The 12,489-nt window shown below is 39.6% G+C and overlaps 1 protein-coding gene across 1 annotated transcript in view; it reads right to left on the reverse strand.

The window, feature by feature from the left end:
* The window catches only part of LOC124804710 (von Willebrand factor A domain-containing protein 8), a 256,617-nt gene that overhangs the window by 100,919 nt on the left and 143,209 nt on the right, over positions 1-12,489 (reverse strand). The window lies entirely within an intron of this gene.

The following is a 12,489-nucleotide window of genomic DNA, read 5'->3' on the forward strand; positions in this document are numbered from 1 at the left end:
CTTTGAGGACATTTGCCCAAATTGTTGATTGAACGATAATACGAGGGGGGAAAAACAATTTTGCTATCAGTTCAGAAAAAAAAGCTGAAAAGTGAACAACTACTATACATTGCTAATTACAATCAAAGTTTTGTTTCTACTGAATAAAATTACATTTTGCACCTGTTATTCATTCTGGCTACCAAACTACTGGGTGACATTGTCCCACTCCCTTCTCAAGATGGTTTTCACTTCTCGCACGGTTTGAGGACGCAGTGTTCATTAACAAACACATCTGCCAAGAGCACCCCAGGCACAATCTATAGTGTTTACAGCTATGGAGTACACAGACCATTCCATATGTTCCAAATCTTCACTTTCCAGTGTATTCCACGCCTCAGCAGTCCTGTGTAGGTGGGCATTGTTTTCCATATACAGAAAGTAGGACCTACTGCAACCTCTAAACAGACGAATGTGATAAACAATAATCTCCCTGCGATACCACTGTGCTTTAACAGTACCTCATGCAAGGATATGAAGCAGTCTTCAGCCATCGTGCGTAATGCCTCCCCACACTATGGCATCTAGGCCATACCCATTATGTTCATGAACATTTTGTGGTGGGTAACATGTTACCCTTTCTCTCACACCAGCCAGTGGCCAGTATCAGTTGCCATAGTGAAGTGGGATTCTTCAGAGAAAATCACTCTGGACCACTGATGCCGACCCTGAGTAACATGCTCCCTACACCAATGAACTCTTTCTCGACGCTGGTGTGGTTGAAATGGGAACTATTTAACAGGCTTCCAAGCATGCAGACCAGCCTGATTTAATCACCGCAAAATGGTTCTGGCAGAGATAATTGGACCGGTAGCAATCACAAGGTCTGCAGCAATCTGCCTAGGAGTGAGATGTCTTTTTCCTTTCCACAACTAGGGGTATACATCGACCATCTTGCAGTGTGGTGCTATGTCTATGCCCACTGGCATGCTTTCACATAGCATTTCTACTTCCAATGATCTTTTTTAATCATGAGATGACACTTTTGAACACATCCATTACTGTGGCCACCGTAATGACACTGACTGGCGTCAAATTGCCCAACTGCTCGTCCATACTCGTAAGCACTCAAATGATGTCTTGCAGACATGTTGCTGTACTGCACAGAATGTTGCACTAATCAGTTCCACAACAACCTTCATCAAACACAATACTGCATAAACTGTCAAATGCAAACTTAGTGTTCATCCACAGGCTTCGCTGCAGTTAATGCATCCGGCCCTCTGCAGGTGTCAGTAGTCAAGCACTGTATTATCTCACCTGATAAGTTACTGTCATCATGGCAGAAAGAAAATCAAATATGATCTCCTAATATTCTAAGTTAAATTTAACTAGCATCACCTACTATAGAAGAAGAGCTGAAATGTACCACCTGATCAGACTACAGTAAACACATAGGTATCTACGAGGATGGTTTGAAAAAAGTTCTTGGAACGGAATAGAAAAAAAGTACTTCACTGAAACTTTTTTTTGTTTTTCAATGTAGTCTCCTTGTAGATTAATGCACTTGGTCCAAAGATGTTCCAGGGCCTTGATTCCACCTCGAAAATGAGCTTCCTCCAGGCTTGCAAACTAATTCTCAACTCTGGCTATCAATTCTTTGTTTGAAGTGAATCTTCGTCCACCAAGGGAAGTTTTGGGAAGAGATGGAAGTCTGACGGAGTCATATCAGGTGAATAAGGCGAATGTGGCAACATTTTATACCATAGTTCGAGTGATTTTCCATGGCGACAGCACACGTATTTGATCCAGCATCAAGAGTCGCAGCACCCAGCTTGCAGATAATTTTTTCATTTCTAATTCTTCAGTTAAAATGTGATATACTCCTTCAGATGACATCTGGCAAGCATGAGCAATTTCACACACTTTCAATTGGCAATCCTCCATGACCATTTTGTGCATTTTTGCAATGATTTCTGGAGCAGTGACACATCTTGGCCGACCACTTTGCGGATCATCATCTAAGCTCTCCCAACCAAATTTAAATTCTTTGTCCACGTGGCAACAGTTGAATATGAAGGAGCAGAGAACCCGTGTATTCTGGAAATCAGCATAAGTGTTCTTTGCTTTCATACCTTTCTTTACTAAGTACTTAATCATTGCTCAAATCTTGATTTTTTCCATCTTCCCAAATCACTACACAGAAACAACAATACAGCCACGTCACTGCCACAGCTCTCTTCCACGAGCATTGATGTGGCATGTGTTTACAGGCGTGGCACGTGTTTTCCAATGAATATCAGGTGAACAACTCGTTGCACTAGTGCTGACCTCTCATGGTGCTTCCGAGAACTTTTCATACCACTTTCGTAAACAATTATTTTTCCTGTGCTCCATAAGCAAGTGGAAAGGGGTGAAACCCTAATTTGCGGTACAATGCAAAGTATCCTCTGCCAAGCACTTCACAGGAGTATGCAGAGTATGGATGTGCATAACACTCAAAAATTCAGAGTACTTGGCTGACGCTGACACACACACACACACACACACACACACACACACACACACACACACACGGGGAAAAGGAAAAAACAAAAATAAGGGAAAAATCCTTCAGGTTCAAGTGGTGATTTTTCCAGCAATTGCTTTTCTTTATTTGGTGATATTTTTATTTGTTATGCAATCTATTTTTAATACTTGACACTATTTTCACTGTTTGGCAACTTACTTCCATCACTGAATAATCTCCTCTCCTTCTCTGTGACAATAATTTTTCCTTGTTTCTCAATAATTTATTTTCTGTATTAATTGCTTAAAGTAACATTTTTTTATTAATGAAAAACAACCTGTAATGAATGACATTACATGCTGACATATAAAGACAGCTTTTAAAACTCAAAATAATGAGTTACAAAATTTTGAAGATCACCAATAATAAAATCCTGAGTATACTCATGCACTGGACTTCAAGTGAAATATCCTGAAATTCGACATCTTTTTTAGTTTCTGAGTAACTACGAAGTCTAACCATGTATTTCACAATGGTTTCCCGTGAACATCAATCTTGGAGGAGCTGGCTGGGGCACGGTGGATGTATTTATCTCATACTACTGGTGAGCACTTGTCATTCAACTGACAAAATGTCATCACTTTCAGTCTCCAACGAAGTAACATTAAATTCTTTTTAATATTCTGAGCCACTAAATTCAATGACAAACTCAGGACCACTCTAGCATTGCCTAACAACAGTACAGAAGAGTGTCTAAAAGCATGCATTTTGTTGTCAAGTATCCAAAGCTGCACACAGTAAAGACAATATCAAGTGGCAATGACCTCAACCAAAACATGACAGACACTCTACAAATGTAGTACCAGATGCTTTCTAGTGGTGGAACACTTAACAGTGCTGAAATGGACATAAGTTGAGTTTTATTTATTTGAAGGTCTTTACTTAAGTTGCCGTATATACTCAGGTGAGATGACTGGGGCTTTTAGGTGAAGTGGTTAACTACTGATCCTCACCATCTAGTGATTTTCTCCTGTCTCCTTGTAGTCTTACTTGCTTTTCAACAATCTTTATGGTATATTTAACAACTATCTCTTGTTGTCACATTGTTGTTGTTGTTGTTGTGGTCTTCAGTCCTGAGACTGGTTTGATGCAGCTCTCCATGCTACTCTATCCTGTGCAAGCTTTTTCATCTCTCAGTACCTACTGCAACCTACATCCTTCTGAATCTGCTTAGTGTATTCATCTCTTGGTCTCCCTCTACGATTTTTACCCTCCACGCTGCCCTCCAATACTAAATTGGTGATCCCTTGATGCCTCAGAACATGTCCTACCAACCGATCCCTTCTTCTGGTCAAGTTGTGCCACAAACTTCTCTTCTCCCCAATCCTATTCAATACTTCCTCATTAGTTATGTGATCTACCCATCTAATCTTCAGCATTCTTCTGTAGCACCACATTTCGAAAGCTTCTATTCTCTTCTTGTCCAAACTATTTATCGTCCATGTTTCACTTCCATACATGGCTACACTCCATACGAATACTTTCAGAAATGACTTCCTGACACTTAAATCAATACCGGATGTTAACAAATTTCTCTTCTTCAGAAACGCTTTCCTTGCCATTGCCAGCCTACATTTTATATCCTCTCTACTTCGACCATCATCAGTTATTTTGCTCCCCAAATAGCAAAACTCCTTTACTACTTTAAGTGCCTCATTTCCTAATCTAATTCCCTCAGCATCACCCGACTTAATTAGACTACATTCCATTATCCTTGTTTTGCTTTTGTTGATGTTCATCTTATATCCTCCTTTCAAGACACTGTCCATTCCATTCAACTGCTCTTGTGTCACATTATTTTACAGTAAATTATTTTGTGCATATTTCCCTAGTGGCCAATTTTCAGAAGCTCTTCGCCTTGTTCTGCTCTTGTTTCTCTTTCACACTCTAAGTCATATCTCTTGTATCCACTTACCCTAATCCTATATCTCAGTGCCCATCCTCCTTCCACAAACATATTCTTGCCATATGCAAACAGAACTTCACACTTGCCTTCAAGTCCTGTTTAACATCTAGTATTCCCGTAAAAGCCTCACATTAAAACTTCCCATCTCTGGATCCATATTTCCACCAATTACTCCTTAAATCCTAAACTGTTCAGTCTTCAAACTGTACCCACCATGTCCTTGACATAAACACTGTCTCTGACAAAAATCACTTCCAACAGCTGCAATCTGTTTAAAGTACTCCACTTTTCAGCCCCCAGATCTGGGTCTACATCCTGGAAAAGCTATCCACTCTTTCATTCAAATAACTCTTTAGCGGTTTCTTTCTCGCGCATTCTTTCAGCTAATATATTCAACACTACCCCTAACAACACCTTCCCCTCCTCCTATCCAACAAGGTCACCTTGGCCTCCCTCTTTAACCTTCCAGACCTAGCATAGCTTCCACCCAAACCCAACCACAGCTGAAATCAAGCTCTCATCCAAGCTATGTAATAGGCTTCAATGGCAGTTGTTTACTGCACTCACTGCAAATTGTACTTCATATCAGCATAAAGTATGCCTGCTGTCTAGATTCTCAGATCAAAATTAGTTCTTTTAGAGGGCTGGCTAAATTATTGATGACAGCTAGCAGTACACACAGAATGGAAGTTGTTGTTGTTGTGGTCTTCAGTCCTGAGACTGGTTTGATGCAGCTCTCCATGCTACTCTATCCTGTGCAAGCTTTTTCATCTCCCAGTACCTACTGCAACCTACATCCTTCTGAATCTGCTTAGTGTATTCATCTCTTGGTCTCCCTCTACGATTTTTACCCTCCACGCTGCCCTCCAATACTAAATTGGTGATCCCTTGATGCCTCAGAACATGTCCTACCAACCGATCCCTTCTTCTGGTCAAGTTGTGCCACAAACTTCTCTTCTCCCCAATCCTATTCAATACTTCCTCATTAGTTATGTGATCTACCCATCTAATCTTCAGCATTCTTCTGTAGCACCACATTTCGAAAGCTTCTATTCTCTTCTTGTCCAAACTATTTATCGTCCATGTTTCACTTCCATACATGGCTACACTCCATACGAATACTTTCAGAAATGACTTCCTGACACTTAAATCAATACTGGATGTTAACAAATTTCTCTTCTTCAGAAACGCTTTCCTTGCCATTGCCAGCCTACATTTTATATCCTCTCTACTTCGACCATCATCAGTTATTTTGCTCCCCAAATAGCAAAACTCCTTTACTACTTTAAGTGCCTCATTTCCTAATCTAATTCCCTCAACATCACCCGACTTAATTAGACTACATTCCATTATCCTTGTTTTGCTTTTGTTGATGTTCATCTTATATCCTCCTTTCAAGACACTGTCCATTCCATTCAACTGCTCTTCCAAGTCCTTTGCTGTCTCTGACAGAATTACAATATCATCGGCGAACCTCAAAGTTTTTATTTCTTCTCCATGAATTTTAATACCTATTCCGAATTTTTCTTTTGTTTCCTTTACTGCTTGCTCAATATACAGATTGAACAACATCGGGGAGAGGCTACAACCCTGTCTTACTCCCTTACCGACCACTGCTTCCCTTGCATGTCCCTCGACTCTTATAACTGCCATCTGGTTTCTGTACAAATTGTAAATAGCCTTTCGCTCCCTGTATTTTACCCCTGCCACCTTTAGAATTTGAAAGAGAGTAATCCAGTCAACATTGTCAAAAGCTTTCTCTAAGTCTACAAATGCTAGAAACGTAGGTTTGCCTTTCCTTAATCTTTCTTCTAAGATAAGTCGTAAGGTCAGTATTGCCTCACGTGTTCCAGTGTTTCTACGGAATCCAAACTGATCTTCCCCGAGGTTGGCTTCTACTAGTTTTTCCATTCGTCTGTAAAGAATTCGTGTTAGTATTTTGCAGCTGTGACTTATTAAGTTGATAGTTCGGTAATTTTCACATCTGTCAACACCTGCTTTCTTTGGGATTGGAATTATTATATTCTTCTTGAAGTCTGAGGGTATTTTGCCTGTTTCATACATCTTGCTCACCAGATGGTAGAGTTTTGTCAGGACTGGCTCTCCCACGGCCGTCAGTAGTTCCAATGGAATATTGTCTACTCCGGGGGCCTTGTTTCGACTCAGGTCTTTCAGTGCTCTGTCAAACTCTTCACGCAGTATCATATCTCCCATTTCATCTTCATCTACATCCTCTTCCATTTCCATAATATTGTCCTCAAGTACATCGCCCTTGTATAGACCCTCTATATACTCCTTCCACCTTTCTGCTTTCCCTTCTTTGCTTAGAACTGGGTTTCCATCTGAGCTCTTGATATTCATACAAGTCGTTCTCTTATCTCCAAAGGTCTCTTTAATTTTCCTGTAGGCGGTATCTATCTTACCCCTAGTGAGATAGGCCTCTACATCCTTACATTTGTCCTCTAGCCATCCCTGCTTAGCCATTTTGCACTTCCTGTCGATCTCATTTTTGAGACGTTTGTATTCCTTTTTGCCTGTTTCACTTACTGCATTTTTATATTTTCTCCTTTCATCAATTAAATTCAATATTTCTTCTGTTACCCAAGGATTTCAACTAGCCCTCGTCTTTTTACCTACTTGATCCTCTGCTGCCTTCACTACTTCATCCCTCAAAGCTACCCATTCTTCTTCTACTGTATTTATTTCCCCCATTCCTGTCAATTGCTCCCTTATGCTCTCCCTGAATCTCTGTACAACCTCTGGTTCTTTTAGTTTATCCAGGTCCCATCTCCTTAAATTCCTACCTTTTTGCAGTTTCTTCAGTTTTAATCTACAGGTCATAACCAATAGATTGTGGTCAGAGTCCACATCTGCCCCTGGAAATGTCTTACAATTTAAAACCTGGTTCCTAAATCTCTGTCTTACCATTATATAATCTATCTGATACCTTTTAGTATCTCCAGGGTTCTTCCATGTATACAACCTTCTTTCATGATTCTTAAACCAAGTGTTAGTTATGATTATGTTGTGCTCTGTGCAAAATTCGACCAGGCGGCTTCCTCTTTCATTTCTGTCCCCCAATCCATATTCACCTACTATGTTTCCTTCTCTCCCTTTTCCTACACTCGAATTCCAGTCACCCATGACTATTAAATTTTCGTCTCCCTTCACAATCTGAATAATTTCTTTTATTTCATCATACATTTCTTCAATTTCTTCGTCATCTGCAGAGCTAGTTGGCATATAAACTTGTACTACTGTAGTAGGCGTGGGCTTTGTGTCTATCTTGGCCACAATAATGCGTTCACTATGCTGTTTGTAGTAGCTTACCCGCATTCCTATTTTCCTATTCATTATTAAACCTACTCCTGCATTACCCCTATTTGATTTTGTGTTTATAACCCTGTATGTCTTAGTATTTTAGAGCCGAGAGAAAAAGTCAATGATTTTAAGAATTCCTTGAATGGGATTTCTTAACCCCTAAAAAGGGGAAGTATTCACTAGATGAAGGATGCGACTACCCAAGTGATACAGTACATACGGCAGCCATATGGGTTTTTATTGAGCTTACAGGAACCAATTCGTAAGGTTGAGGATGAATCATGTGCCATAATCAGAGAAATGAGTAGATCAGTCATGTTAATACCACACAAGAACTTTCATTCTTGCAAACAGGACAAAGAAAATGGAGTATAAAATTACTTAATTGTAGGAGCATCCAAGGTCCCCGAATTACCCTCAATTATTAAGTGAGGTTACAATCACAACTACAACCAGACACACACACACACACACACACACACACACACACACACACACAGCACCAGCTGGAGACATGATGCCAATGCTGCATTTTGGCAGGTGGACTAGGTTGGAATGGTGGTTGTGTCAGGTGAGATGAATAGAGGGAGAGAGAGGTGGAAGGCAGGGATGAGGGTTGAGGCTAGATGGTTAGCAGCTCACGAGGCAGCCATTTTGCTGGCTAGGAATTCGGGAGGAAGGGATGCCACATGCATGAGCTAGGGATGTGATGTATGACAATAACCGCAACCAGAGCTATAGGGTGTCACAAAAGTTGTGCACAATCACATTGGTTGGAACTGGCGAAGCATGTACTTAGCAAAGACAACACAGAAAGCATAGGAAAAATGTGGTCAGACAATACAGCAAAGGAAAAGCAGATATAAATTACGAGATAATAACAAAGGATGGATGACACAAGGTTTAGGATGGATGGAAGCCACCAGGTGGTAAAATTTTGTTGGAAAGTTCTAGTAGAATGTAAATACTTTACCAGTAACAGAAACCTCTCACCAAAAAGCAGAAGTGTTGAGTCATCAACAGGTGCACCAAAAAAATTATGGAAACTTGATAGTTTACGGAGTGATCCTTTGATATGAGTTTTCTTTTTGTGTGTGTGTGTGTGTGTGTGTGTGTGTGTGTGTGTATATGTGTGTGTGTGTGTGTGTGTGTGTGTGCGTGCGTGCGTGTGTGTGCGCGCGCGTGTGTGTGCGCGCGCGTGTGTGTGTGTGTCCTCGACTACTCCGTGTCTGCTTTTCAGCAAGTGGTCTCATTTACTTCTAAAGTATTTATTTTCTACCAGAACTTTCATACAGAATTATCTCACTTATTACAGGTAATAGTGTCTGTGTAGAAAGAAGAAGCTAGCTGAAATGGGAAGTTAATTGCAGTGAAGTCTTAAATTTATATTGGAATATTTATTGCAAGACAACGTCAAATACCAATGATTGCAAACTATTTATTGTTGTAAAGAATTGGACAATATCTAGTAAAGTTGTTTCAGATTCCTAATGTGAAATTATCTGAGTGGTGATAAGCATCAAACTCACCCAGACAGCCTTCTGTATTAAAGAACTCATTTCCGACACAGGAAGGTGCACGCCACCCCAGTTCGAATCTGCCCGGCGGATTAAACGCAAGTGTCAGTTGTAGATTTTAGGTGGTCTACCACATTCCACTGTGTGAATACGGGGCTGGTACCTACATTCCACTTCAGATACATGCTACACAAACATTTAGAAAACTTACTCACACTTGCACACAGAATTTACTCTAGATGCAGATGGAGTACATAGATTCTGTCCTGGGGATGAAAGGAGAATGATAACCTTAGATGATTAGCCCCTAATCCCATAATCAGCAGCAGCAGTCAGGTAAGCATCAAACATGGGTGAAACAAGCTAACTGAATGCTTTTATAAAAAGATACCGCAGAGGATTTAGTGGCAGAGTGCTTCTGGAAACATCTGCAGAATAATCTCATTTGAATGCCTATCCCTTTCACATTTTAATCACGTTACCACTCTACAGATGACAAACTGAAATCTGTCCATATTACAATAGCATCATCAGAAAATTTACTTGTTAAATTCTCTAATTTTCTGGTGATTTAGATTTCCTAGTAACTAAAAGGGTAAAATTTTTAGAATCAGTTAATATAGAGGACAGCACCAGTTACCTTAAAACTGTCATAGCATCAATGGCTATAGGTATGAGTAAAATAAAATTCACAGAAAGTTAGAAAAATATTTTTACTTAGCAAGAATGACAGGCAAAAAAACTGAAAAGTGTCTGAACAGTCAGAATCAGATATTTAGTGAAGAGAGAAATGTCATTCTGGGAATGAGATATTCCATTTTTCTGCTTTCGATTGGCCAATGACAGATGTCCTTAAGCTAAACTAGTTAGTAAGTAGGAAGCAACCCACTTTCAGGAGGGAAATTTATTGAATCTAATGGCAACAAATAGACCTGATGTCTTTGAGGATGTCCACACTGAAAGTGATATCAATGAGCATGACAAGGTTTTGGCAACAATGATTACGAAAGAACAAAGGACAACTAAAGCAAGCAGAAAGATATATACGTTCAGTAAACTAGATAGAAAATCAGTAGTGTCATATCTTAACAAGGAACTTCAAATTTTCAACACAGGTCAGGAGCATGTAGAGGAACCCTGCTTCAAGTTTAAATTAATAGTTGATCATGTACTGGATAGATATGTACCCAGTAGAACAGTTTATAATGGGAGGGACCTCCACAGTATACAGTCACTGTAAAGAAATTTCTAAAGGAACAGAGATTACTGCATATGTAAAGGCTCTTAGTGGCACCACAGTTAGTGTCCAGTCCCTACTGAATGAGACAGAAACTGAAATTGAGGGTAGCAGAGCAAAAGCTGAAACACTTAACGCCATTTTCAAATGTTCCTTTACAAAGGATAACTCAGAAAAATTGCCCCAATTCAATCCTTGTACCACTGAAAAGGTGAATGAAATGAGTATTAGTGCCAGTGGTGTTGAGAAAGACCTGAAATCATTAAAACTGAACAAAGCTCAACGGCTCAATGGACTCCCTGTCAGATTATATACTGAATTTGCAACTGAGTTAGCACCTCTTCTTCTAAAATCTATTGTAGATCCCTTGAACAAAAAACCATGCCCAGTTCTGGGATAAAGGCACAGGTCACACACATCTACAAGAAAGGTAGTTGAAGTGATCCACAAAACTACCAAACAGTATGCCTGACAGCAATTTGTTGTAGAATCTTAGAACATATTCTGAGCTCAAACATAATAAGGTATCTTGAAAAGAATAACCTTCTCAATGCCAACCAGCATGGATTTCGAAAACATTGATCATGTTGTGGGCTTTCAAAATAATAAAAGAAATGAGGTGGTGTGATGGCCCTCAACCACATACGCTCCGACTCAGAGTTACAATATTAATAGTTTTGGCTGGTTTTGTTGTCTATGGGCTGGGATACGTAGTTGCCACATTACATGCCAAATACTGCTGAGTCTACACTATACAATAAGAATTCACACATGAATTGAATGGTTGGAGGTTTCTATAACTCGGCAACTGTGAATTATAAAGTAATATATAAATTTATAAATGAAAGATTGCAATTAAATAAAATCTGCAGGTACTATTTTAAATGATGAGTACAATAGTAGAAGTACTTTTGAGAATGCGGTATATTTCTGCAAAACACTTATTGGTGTCGATGGTCCAAAAATTAAATAAAACATAAGTTGAATGACAGGGAAACAATAGATTCCTACTGCACGTAATTAGTTATGAACGACAACATAGTTCGCGAGATATTCACTTCTAAATGCACACTACGTCTTCATTGTAGAAGCCATGGAAATCTCACAAGTTTACAAGTCGGATCTCCAAAGTATTTCTATCTCTTGTGATCACGCGCAAACTGCTCCACACTCTCCAAGTCTTTCCCGCAACTGTGCGTCCGACGCGCCATACTGTCCAAGACTCCCCTTGTCCTGTGCCGTACTATCCAGAAGACCCCCTTGTCCTGTGCCGTACAGTCCAGCACTGCCACCTTTCTCCGAACTGCCCTCGTGTCCTCTCTCAAAAAGATCCTCCTCCCCAACCTCCATACGTCTCTCTTAGTAACGAGCACTGTGATTGGCTAGAGCGCTCCCTCCATGTCTCCAAGCCAACGTGCACTCACAAACATATTGAGACACATACAAAATACTGGATTTACATTTAAATAACTTGAAATTAGATAAATATTCCTACAGCTGGACCATAAACACTCTCTAACACACATTATTAAATACATAAGCAAATTAAATAGACATATATCAAAGGAATAGCAAGAAAAAGTATGCCAGTAGCCTAACGTCTCTGTGCTTTCTAACAAACAGTAAATAACTGACCAGTTTCTTCATGAATAGTATACATCGGATATAAACAAAGACATAGATGAATAAATATATTTATAAGCATGCAGCTACCATTTCTTTGTGTAACTGTGGAGTACTTATGGCCTGATGTGATCGATAGTATTCCACCACTTTGATCTTCAATAACTCATGTACTATTTAAGTTACATGCCTGTAATTTATACCAATTTAGATTTACATTAACAGCTCTCTAAAGACATGTCAATTGACGAAATTGGATGAAGCATTTAAATTTTGGAAGTTCGTTGCTGGGTATTACTTTTATAATTTACCGTCAGATACTAAACTTTAAACTAAT

This window comes from Schistocerca piceifrons, chromosome 7 (assembly GCF_021461385.2).
Source record: "Schistocerca piceifrons isolate TAMUIC-IGC-003096 chromosome 7, iqSchPice1.1, whole genome shotgun sequence".
NCBI classification, from domain to species: domain Eukaryota; kingdom Metazoa; phylum Arthropoda; class Insecta; order Orthoptera; family Acrididae; genus Schistocerca; species Schistocerca piceifrons.